This window comes from Oncorhynchus mykiss, chromosome 16 (assembly GCF_057628025.1).
Source record: "Oncorhynchus mykiss isolate SJ-2025 chromosome 16, ASM5762802v1, whole genome shotgun sequence".
Lineage (NCBI taxonomy): Eukaryota > Metazoa > Chordata > Actinopteri > Salmoniformes > Salmonidae > Oncorhynchus > Oncorhynchus mykiss.
In genome coordinates, this window is record NC_143037.1 from 74472784 (window position 1) to 74484662 (window position 11879).

Below are 11879 nucleotides of genomic sequence, written 5' to 3' on the forward strand. Positions count from 1 at the left end.
GAAAGTCTTAACCTGTTCAAAAAACGACCCTTCTGCGATTACATTACAGTGCCGTGACCCGGATTTGAACCGGGATTGCAGCGGCTACAATGCAGCTAACCACTATACACAACTAACCACTATACGACCACGACTGGCTACAAGAAGTGGCTTTGTAAAGCCTACATAGGCTGTGAAAGTGATGTGCACAAGCTGGCTAAACACTTTTCATATTGGTCTCGATAATGAATAAAGTGAAGAAACAGTTGAGGTTTACACATTCAAATAGTGCCCTTTTTCCGTGACATTGGAATATCTCAATAGCATCCTCCTCACATCATCTCTAATTCTCTAAACCGATTGGTGAGAAAACCTGAGTGCCCTCCCCTCTGACCTTCTCCACCAATGTGTACAATAACATGCTTGAAAAGGTACTGCTGAGATTCGAACTCAGGATCTCCTGTTTACTAGACAGGCGCTTTAACCAACTAAGCCACAGCACCTGTAGAGGCCAAGTATGTTCCAGGTAAGAACACCCGTATTTATATCAAACATGTCTCATTCATTTAACCCATATCTCTGTCTTGCAAAATCACGTCACAAAACAGATGTTATTTACTAATATTGGAATCGATATGGACTCCTTCAATTGTCTAGCAACAGGGTTTCTTAAGCTATGTTTTGGGACCCAAAGTGGGCCTGAGTATGTGAGAGGTGGGCAGCGCGATATCAGTAAACATTTTGAGTCACAAGCTATTTCTTCTTAATTTCGGTCATCCGAGGACAGTACATTTTTCATTTGGGTCTCGAACTGAATAAACTCAAGATACTCTGACCTGGATTCTTAAACTATGGTTTGGGACCCAAAGTGGGAATATCGCGAGATATGAGTAAACATTCAGAATCATGCACGATTTCTTCATCATTTTGGTCGTTTCGGGGAAACAACATTTCTCAGTTGGATCTCGAGATTAAAAATGGTAAAAACCTAAGAAAAAGCAGATGAATCAGTTAATGTAAGTAATTAACCTACCATGAGATAGAGACTTTGTCAAATGGAAGAGTTATTGAGTTTCTTAGCTCACACAGGAGGTTTCAACTCATTCAAAATACAACCCTTTTGAAATGGCAATTCTTTGCCGTGACCCGGATTCAGACCGGGGTTCCTGCGGCCACAACGCAGAGTACTAAACACTATACGATCACAGCGAGCTACCAAAGATTGCTTGTAAAGCCTACTCATGCTCTGACAGAGACCTGTACAAGCTGGCTGAACTCTTCATTTAGCGCTCGAAATGAATCAACTGAAGAACCAGCTGAACTTGAGACAGTTGGTACGTTGTAATTCTTTGAAAAAGTTCCCTTTTTCCGTGAAATTTGAATATCTCATTTGCATCCTCCTCACATCTTTTCTCCTCTCATCACTCCAAATTCTCAAGACTCATTGGTTGAGAAAAGCAGAACACTCTCCACTCTGACCTTTCCACCAATGTGTTCAATGACATGTTTGAAAAGGCTCTGCTGAGATTCGAACTCAGGATCTCCTGTTTACTAGACAGGCGCTTTAACCAACTAAGCCACAGCGCCTGTAGAGGCCAAGTATGTTCCAGGTAAGAACACCGCCACACGTATTTATATTAAACATGTCTCATTCATTTAACCCATATCTCTGTCTTGCAAAATCACGTCACAAAACATATGTTATTTACTAATATTGGAATCGATATGGACTCCTTCAATTGTCTAGCAACAGGGTTTCTTAAGCTATGTTTTGGGACCCAAAGTGGGCCTGAGTATGTGAGAGGTGGGCAGCGCGATATCAGTAAACATTTTGAGTCACAAGCTATTTCTTCTTAATTTCGGTCATCCGAGGACAGTAAATTTTTCATTTGCGTCTCGAACTGAATAAACTCAAGATACTCTGACCTGGATTCTTAAACTATGGTTTGGGACCCAAAGTGGGAATATCGCGAGATATGAGTAAACATTCAGAATCATACACGATTTCTTCATCATTTTGGTCGTTTCGGGGAAACAACATTTCTCAGTTGGATCTCGAGATTAAAAATGGTAAAAACCTAAGAAAAAGCAGATGAATCAGTTAATGTAAGTAATTAACCTACCATGAGATAGAGACTTTGTCAAATGGAAGAGTTATTGAGTTTCTTAGCTCACACAGGAGGTTTCAACTCATTCAAAATACAACCCTTTTGAAATGGCAATTCTTTGCCGTGAACCGGATTCAGACCGGGGTTCCTGCGGCCACAACGCAGAGTACTAAACACTATACGATCACAGCGAGCTACCAAAGATTGCTTGTAAAGCCTACTCATGCTCTGACAGAGACCTGTACAAGCTGGGTGAACTCTTCATTTAGCGCTCGAAATGAATCAACTGAAGAACCAGCTGAAGTTGAGACAGTTGGTACGTTGTAATTCTTTGAAAAAGTTCCCTTTTTCCGTGAAATTGGAATATCTCAATTGCATCCTCCTCACATCTTTTCTCCTCTCATCACTCCAAATTCTCAAGACTCATTGGTTGAGAAAAGCAGAACACTCTCCACTCTGACCTTTCCACCAATGTGTTCAATGACATGTTTGAAAAGGCTCGCTGAGATTCGAACTCAAGATCTCCTGTTTACTAGACAGGCGCTTTAACCAACTAAGCCACAGCACCTGTAGATGCCAAGTATGTTCCAGGTAAGAACACTGCCACATGTATTTATATCAAACATGTCTCATTCATTTAACCCATATCTCTGTCTTGCAAAATCACGTCACAAAACAGATGTTATTTACTAATATTGGAATCGATATGGACTCCTTCAATTGTCTAGCAACAGGGTTTCTTAAGCTATGTTTTGGGACCCAAAGTGGGCCTGAGTATGTGAGAGGTGGGCAGCGCGATATCAGTAAACATTTTGAGTCACAAGCTATTTCTTCTTAATTTCGGTCATCCGAGGACAGTAAATTTTTCATTTGGGTCTCGAACTGAATAAACTCAAGATACTCTGACCTGGATTCTTAAACTATGGTTTGGGACCCAAAGTGGGAATATCGCGAGATATGAGTAAACATTCAGAATCATACACGATTTCTTCATCATTTTGGTCGTTTCGGGGAAACAACATTTCTCAGTTGGATCTCGAGATTAAAAATGGTAAAAACCTAAGAAAAAGCAGATGAATCAGTTAATGTAAGTAATTAACCTACCATGAGATAGAGACTTTGTCAAATGGAAGAGTTATTGAGTTTCTTAGCTTACACAGGAGGTTTCAACTCATTCAAAATACAACCCTTTTGAAATGGCAATTCTTTGCCGTGACCCGGATTCAGACCGGGGTTCCTGCGGCCACAACGCAGAGTACTAAACACTATACGATCACAGCGAGCTACCAAAGATTGCTTGTAAAGCCTACTCATGCTCTGACAGAGACCTGTACAAGCTGGCTGAACTCTTCATTTAGCGCTCGAAATGAATCAACTGAAGAACCAGCTGAAGTTGAGACAGTTGGTACGTTGTAATTCTTTGAAAAAGTTCCCTTTTTCCGTGAAATTGGAATATCTCAATTGCATCCTCCTCACATCTTTTCTCCTCTCATCACTCCAAATTCTCAAGACTCATTGGTTGAGAAAAGCAGAACACTCTCCACTCTGACCTTTCCACCAATGTGTTCAATGACATGTTTGAAAAGGCTCTGCTGAGATTCGAACTCAGGATCTCCTGTTTACTAGACAGGCGCTTTAACCAACTAAGCCACAGCGCCTGTAGAGGCCAAGTATGTTCCAGGTAAGAACACCGCCACACGTATTTATATCAAACATGTCTCATTCATTTAACCCATATCTCTGTCTTGCAAAATCACGTCACAAAACATATGTTATTTACTAATATTGGAATCGATATGGACTCCTTCAATTGTCTAGCAACAGGGTTTCTTAAGCTATGTTTTGGGACCCAAAGTGGGCCTGAGTATGTGAGAGGTGGGCAGCGCGATATCAGTAAACATTTTGAGTCACAAGCTATTTCTTCTTAATTTCGGTCATCCGAGGACAGTAAATTTTTCATTTGCGTCTCGAACTGAATAAACTCAAGATACTCTGACCTGGATTCTTAAACTATGGTTTGGGACCCAAAGTGGGAATATCGCGAGATATGAGTAAACATTCAGAATCATACACGATTTCTTCATCATTTTGGTCGTTTCGGGGACACAACATTTCTCAGTTGGATCTCGAGATTAAAAATGGTAAAAACCTAAGAAAAAGCAGATGAATCAGTTAATGTAAGTAATTAACCTACCATGAGATAGAGACTTTGTCAAATGGAAGAGTTATTGAGTTTCTTAGCTTACACAGGAGGTTTCAACTCATTCAAAATACAACCCTTTTGAAATGGCAATTCTTTGCCGTGACCCGGATTCAGACCGGGGTTCCTGCGGCCACAACGCAGAGTACTAAACACTATACGATCACAGCGAGCTACCAAAGATTGCTTGTAAAGCCTACTCATGCTCTGACAGAGACCTGTACAAGCTGGCTGAACTCTTCATTTAGCGCTCGAAATGAATCAACTGAAGAACCAGCTGAAGTTGAGACAGTTGGTACGTTGTAATTCTTTGAAAAAGTTCCCTTTTTCCGTGAAAATGGAATATCTCAATTGCATCCTCCTCACATCTTTTCTCCTCTCATCACTCCAAATTCTCAAGACTCATTGGTTGAGAAAAGCAGAACACTCTCCACTCTGACCTTTCCACCAATGTGTTCAATGACATGTTTAAAAAGGCTCTGCTGAGATTCGAACTCAGGATCTCCTGTTTACTAGACAGGCGCTTTAACCAACTAAGCCACAGCGCCTGTAGAGGCCAAGTATGTTCCAGGTAAGAACACCGCCACACGTATTTATATCAAACATGTCTCATTCATTTAACCCATATCTCTGTCTTGCAAAATCACGTCACAAAACATATGTTGTTTACTAATATTGGAATCGATATGGACTCCTTCAATTGTCTAGCAACAGGGTTTCTTAAGCTATGTTTTGGGACCCAAAGTGGGCCTGAGTATGTGAGAGGTGGGCAGCGCGATATCAGTAAACATTTTGAGTCACAAGCTATTTCTTCTTAATTTCGGTCATCCGAGGACAGTACATTTTTCATTTGGGTCTCGAACTGAATAAACTCAAGATACTCTGACCTGGATTCTTAAACTATGGTTTGGGACCCAAAGTGGGAATATCGCGAGATATGAGTAAACATTCAGAATCATACACGATTTCTTCATCATTTTGGTCGTTTCGGGGAAACAACATTTCTCAGTTGGATCTCGAGATTAAAAATGGTAAAAACCTAAGAAAAAGCAGATGAATCAGTTAATGTAAGTAATTAACCTACCATGAGATAGAGACTTTGTCAAATGGAAGAGTTATTGAGTTTCTTAGCTCACACAGGAGGTTTCAACTCATTCAAAATACAACCCTTTTGAAATAGCAATTCTTTGCCGTGACCCGGATTCAGACCGGGGTTCCTGCGGCCACAACGCAGAGTACTAAACACTATACGATCACAGCGAGCTACCAAAGATTGCTTGTAAAGCCTACTCATGCTCTGACAGAGACCTGTACAAGCTGGCTGAACTCTTCATTTAGCGCTCGAAATGAATCAACTGAAGAACCAGCTGAAGTTGAGACAGTTGGTACGTTGTAATTCTTTGAAAAAGTTCCCTTTTTCCGTGAAATTGGAATATCTCAATTGCATCCTCCTCACATCTTTTCTCCTCTCATCACTCCAAATTATCAAGACTCATTGGTTGAGAAAAGCAGAACACTCTCCACTCTGACCTTTCCACCAATGTGTTCAATGACATGTTTGAAAAGGCTCTGCTGAGATTCGAACTCAGGATCTCCTGTTTGCTAGACAGGTGCTTTAACCAACTAAGCCACAGCGCCTGTAGAGGCCAAGTATGTTCAAGGTAAGAACACCGCCACACGTATTTATATCAAACATGTCTCATTCATTTAACCCATATCTCTGTCTTGCAAAATCACGTCACAAAACATATGTTGTTTACTAATATTGGAATCGATATGGACTCCTTCAATTGTCTAGCAACAGGGTTTCTTAAGCTATGTTTTGGGACCCAAAGTGGGCCTGAGTATGTGAGAGGTGGGCAGCGCGATATCAGTAAACATTTTGAGTCACAAGCTATTTCTTCTTAATTTCGGTCATCCGAGGACAGTAAATTTTTCATTTGGGTCTCGAACTGAATAAACTCAAGATACTCTGACCTGGATTCTTAAACTATGGTTTGGGACCCAAAGTGGGAATATCGCGAGATATGAGTAAACATTCAGAATCATACACGATTTCTTCATCATTTTGGTCGTTTCGGGGAAACAACATTTCTCAGTTGGATCTCGAGATTAAAAATGGTAAAAACCTAAGAAAAAGCAGATTAATCAGTTAATGTAAGTAATTAACCTACCATGAGATAGAGACTTTGTCAAATGGAAGAGTTATTGAGTTTCTTAGCTCACACAGGAGGTTTCAACTCATTCAAAATACAACCCTTTTGAAATAGCAATTCTTTGCCGTGACCCGGATTCAGACCGGGGTTCCTGCGGCCACAACGCAGAGTACTAAACACTATACGATCACAGCGAGCTACCAAAGATTGCTTGTAAAGCCTACTCATGCTCTGACAGAGACCTGTACAAGCTGGCTGAACTCTTCATTTAGCGCTCGAAATGAATCAACTGAAGAACCAGCTGAAGTTGAGACAGTTGGTACGTTGTAATTCTTTGAAAAAGTTCCCTTTTTCCGTGAAATTGGAATATCTCAATTGCATCCTCCTCACATCTTTTCTCCTCTCATCACTCCAAATTATCAAGACTCATTGGTTGAGAAAAGCAGAACACTCTCCACTCTGACCTTTCCACCAATGTGTTCAATGACATGTTTGAAAAGGCTCTGCTTAGATTCGAACTCAGGATCTCCTGTTTACTAGACAGGCGGTTTAACCAACTAAGCCACAGCGCCTGTAGAGGCCAAGTATGTTCCAGGTAAGATCACCGCCACACGTATTTATATCAAACATGTCTCATTCATTTAACCCATATCTCTGTCTTGCAAAATCACGTCACAAAACAGATGTTATTTACTAATATTGGAATCGATATGGACTCCTTCAATTGTCTAGCAACAGGGTTTCTTAAGCTATGTTTTGGGACCCAAAGTGGGCCTGAGTATGTGAGAGGTGGGCAGCGCGATATCAGTAAACATTTTGAGTCACAAGCTATTTCTTCTTAATTTCGGTCATCCGAGGACAGTAAATTTTTCATTTGGGTCTCGAACTGAATAAACTCAAGATACTCTGACCTGGATTCTTAAACTATGGTTTGGGACCCAAAGTGGGAATATCGTGAGATATGAGTAAACATTCAGAATCATACACGATTTCTTCATCATTTTGGTCGTTTCGGGGAAACAACATTTCTCAGTTGGATCTCGAGATTAAAAATGGTAAAAACCTAAGAAAAAGCAGATGAATCAGTTAATGTAAGTAATTAACCTACCATGAGATAGAGACTTTGTCAAATGGAAGAGTTATTGAGTTTCTTAGCTCACACAGGAGGTTTCAACTCATTCAAAATACAACCCTTTTGAAATGGCAATTCTTTGCCGTGACCCGGATTCAGACCGGGGTTCCTGCGGCCACAACGCAGAGTACTAAACACTATACGATCACAGCGAGCTACCAAAGATTGCTTGTAAAGCCTACTCATGCTCTGACAGAGACCTGTACAAGCTGGCTGAACTCTTCATTTAGCGCTCGAAATGAATCAACTGAAGAACCAGCTGAAGTTGAGACAGTTGGTACGTTGTAATTCTTTGAAAAAGTTCCCTTTTTCCGTGAAATTGGAATATCTCAATTGCATCCTCCTCACATCTTTTCTCCTCTCATCACTCCAAATTCTCAAGACTCATTGGTTGAGAAAAGCAGAACACTCTCCACTCTGACCTTTCCACCAATGTGTTCAATGACATGTTTGAAAAGGCTCTGCTGAGATTCAAACTCAGGATCTCCTGTTTACTAGACAGGCGCTTTAACCAACTAAGCCACAGCGCCTGTAGAGGCCAAGTATGTTCCAGGTAAGAACACCGCCACACGTATTTATATCAAACATGTCTCATTCATTTAACCCATATCTCTGTCTTGCAAAATCACGTCACAAAACATGTTATTTACTAATATTGGAATCGATATGGACTCCTTCAATTGTCTAGCAACAGGGTTTCTTAAGCTATGTTTTGGGACCCAAAGTGGGCCTGAGTATGTGAGAGGTGGGCAGCGCGATATCAGTAAACATTTTGAGTCACAAGCTATTTCTTCTTAATTTCGGTCATCCGAGGACAGTAAATTTTTCATTTGCGTCTCGAACTGAATAAACTCAAGATACTCTGACCTGGATTCTTAAACTATGGTTTGGGACCCAAAGTGGGAATATCGCGAGATATGAGTAAACATTCAGAATCATACACGATTTCTTCATCATTTTGGTCGTTTCGGGGACACAACATTTCTCAGTTGGATCTCGAGATTAAAAATGGTAAAAACCTAAGAAAAAGCAGATGAATCAGTTAATGTAAGTAATTAACCTACCATGAGATAGAGACTTTGTCAAATGGAAGAGTTATTGAGTTTCTTAGCTTACACAGGAGGTTTCAACTCATTCAAAATACAACCCTTTTGAAATGGCAATTCTTTGCCGTGACCCGGATTCAGACCGGGGTTCCTGCGGCCACAACGCAGAGTACTAAACACTATACGATCACAGCGAGCTACCAAAGATTGCTTGTAAAGCCTACTCATGCTCTGACAGAGACCTGTACAAGCTGGCTGAACTCTTCATTTAGCGCTCGAAATGAATCAACTGAAGAACCAGCTGAAGTTGAGACAGTTGGTACGTTGTAATTCTTTGAAAAAGTTCCCTTTTTCCGTGAAAATGGAATATCTCAATTGCATCCTCCTCACATCTTTTCTCCTCTCATCACTCCAAATTCTCAAGACTCATTGGTTGAGAAAAGCAGAACACTCTCCACTCTGACCTTTCCACCAATGTGTTCAATGACATGTTTGAAAAGGCTCTGCTGAGATTCGAACTCAGGATCTCCTGTTTACTAGACAGGCGCTTTAACCAACTAAGCCACAGCGCCTGTAGAGGCCAAGTATGTTCCAGGTAAGAACACCGCCACACGTATTTATATCAAACATGTCTCATTCATTTAACCCATATCTCTGTCTTGCAAAATCACGTCACAAAACATATGTTGTTTACTAATATTGGAATCGATATGGACTCCTTCAATTGTCTAGCAACAGGGTTTCTTAAGCTATGTTTTGGGACCCAAAGTGGGCCTGAGTATGTGAGAGGTGGGCAGCGCGATATCAGTAAACATTTTGAGTCACAAGCTATTTCTTCTTAATTTCGGTCATCCGAGGACAGTAAATTTTTCATTTGGGTCTCGAACTGAATAAACTCAAGATACTCTGACCTGGATTCTTAAACTATGGTTTGGGACCCAAAGTGGAAATATCGCGAGATATGAGTAAACATTCAGAATCATACACGATTTCTTCATCATTTTGGTCGTTTCGGGGAAACAACATTTCTCAGTTGGATCTCGAGATTAAAAATGGTAAAAACCTAAGAAAAAGCAGATGAATCAGTTAATGTAAGTAATTAACCTACCATGAGATAGAGACTTTGTCAAATGGAAGAGTTATTGAGTTTCTTAGCTCACACAGGTTTCAACTCATTCAAAATACAACCCTTTTGAAATGGCAATTCTTTGCCGTGACCCGGATTCAGACCGGGGTTCCTGCGGCCACAACGCAGAGTACTAAACACTATACGATCACAGCGAGCTACCAAAGATTGCTTGTAAAGCCTACTCATGCTCTGACAGAGACCTGTACAAGCTGGCTGAACTCTTCATTTAGCGCTCGAAATGAATCAACTGAAGAACCAGCTGAAGTTGAGACAGTTGGTACGTTGTAATTCTTTGAAAAAGTTCCCTTTTTCCGTGAAAATGGAATATCTCAATTGCATCCTCCTCACATCTTTTCTCCTCTCATCACTCCAAATTCTCAAGACTCATTGGTTGAGAAAAGCAGAACACTCTCCACTCTGACCTTTCCACCAATGTGTTCAATGACATGTTTGAAAAGGCTCTGCTGAGATTCAAACTCAGGATCTCCTGTTTACTAGACAGGCGCTTTAACCAACTAAGCCACAGCGCCTGTAGAGGCCAAGTATGTTCCAGGTAAGAACACCGCCACACGTATTTATATCAAACATGTCTCATTCATTTAACCCATATCTCTGTCTTGCAAAATCACGTCACAAAACATGTTATTTACTAATATTGGAATCGATATGGACTCCTTCAATTGTCTAGCAACAGGGTTTCTTAAGCTATGTTTTGGGACCCAAAGTGGGCCTGAGTATGTGAGAGGTGGGCAGCGCGATATCAGTAAACATTTTGAGTCACAAGCTATTTCTTCTTAATTTCGGTCATCCGAGGACAGTAAATTTTTCATTTGCGTCTCGAACTGAATAAACTCAAGATACTCTGACCTGGATTCTTAAACTATGGTTTGGGACCCAAAGTGGGAATATCGCGAGATATGAGTAAACATTCAGAATCATACACGATTTCTTCATCATTTTGGTCGTTTCGGGGACACAACATTTCTCAGTTGGATCTCGAGATTAAAAATGGTAAAAACCTAAGAAAAAGCAGATGAATCAGTTAATGTAAGTAATTAACCTACCATGAGATAGAGACTTTGTCAAATGGAAGAGTTATTGAGTTTCTTAGCTTACACAGGAGGTTTCAACTCATTCAAAATACAACCCTTTTGAAATGGCAATTCTTTGCCGTGACCCGGATTCAGACCGGGGTTCCTGCGGCCACAACGCAGAGTACTAAACACTATACGATCACAGCGAGCTACCAAAGATTGCTTGTAAAGCCTACTCATGCTCTGACAGAGACCTGTACAAGCTGGCTGAACTCTTCATTTAGCGCTCGAAATGAATCAACTGAAGAACCAGCTGAAGTTGAGACAGTTGGTACGTTGTAATTCTTTGAAAAAGTTCCCTTTTTCCGTGAAAATGGAATATCTCAATTGCATCCTCCTCACATCTTTTCTCCTCTCATCACTCCAAATTCTCAAGACTCATTGGTTGAGAAAAGCAGAACACTCTCCACTCTGACCTTTCCACCAATGTGTTCAATGACATGTTTGAAAAGGCTCTGCTGAGATTCGAACTCAGGATCTCCTGTTTACTAGACAGGCGCTTTAACCAACTAAGCCACAGCGCCTGTAGAGGCCAAGTATGTTCCAGGTAAGAACACCGCCACACGTATTTATATCAAACATGTCTCATTCATTTAACCCATATCTCTGTCTTGCAAAATCACGTCACAAAACATATGTTGTTTACTAATATTGGAATCGATATGGACTCCTTCAATTGTCTAGCAACAGGGTTTCTTAAGCTATGTTTTGGGACCCAAAGTGGGCCTGAGTATGTGAGAGGTGGGCAGCGCGATATCAGTAAACATTTTGAGTCACAAGCTATTTCTTCTTAATTTCGGTCATCCGAGGACAGTAAATTTTTCATTTGGGTCTCGAACTGAATAAACTCAAGATACTCTGACCTGGATTCTTAAACTATGGTTTGGGACCCAAAGTGGAAATATCGCGAGATATGAGTAAACATTCAGAATCATACACGATTTCTTCATCATTTTGGTCGTTTCGGGGAAACAACATTTCTCAGTTGGATCTCGAGATTAAAAATGGTAAAAACCTAAGAAAAAGCAGATGAAT

The 11879-nt window shown here is 40.7% G+C and overlaps 2 non-coding genes across 2 annotated transcripts; both read right to left on the bottom strand.

Annotated features, from left to right (window-relative positions):
- Nucleotides 1-408: 408 nt before the first annotated feature.
- trnat-agu (transfer RNA threonine (anticodon AGU)) lies at nucleotides 409-482 on the bottom strand. The gene has a single exon. It is a non-coding gene; the product is annotated as a tRNA-Thr (tRNA).
- A 5369-nt stretch (nucleotides 483-5851) lies between these two features.
- On the bottom strand, nucleotides 5852-5925 carry trnaa-agc (transfer RNA alanine (anticodon AGC)). The gene has a single exon. It is a non-coding gene; the product is annotated as a tRNA-Ala (tRNA).
- Between the last annotated feature and the right edge of the window lie 5954 nt (nucleotides 5926-11879).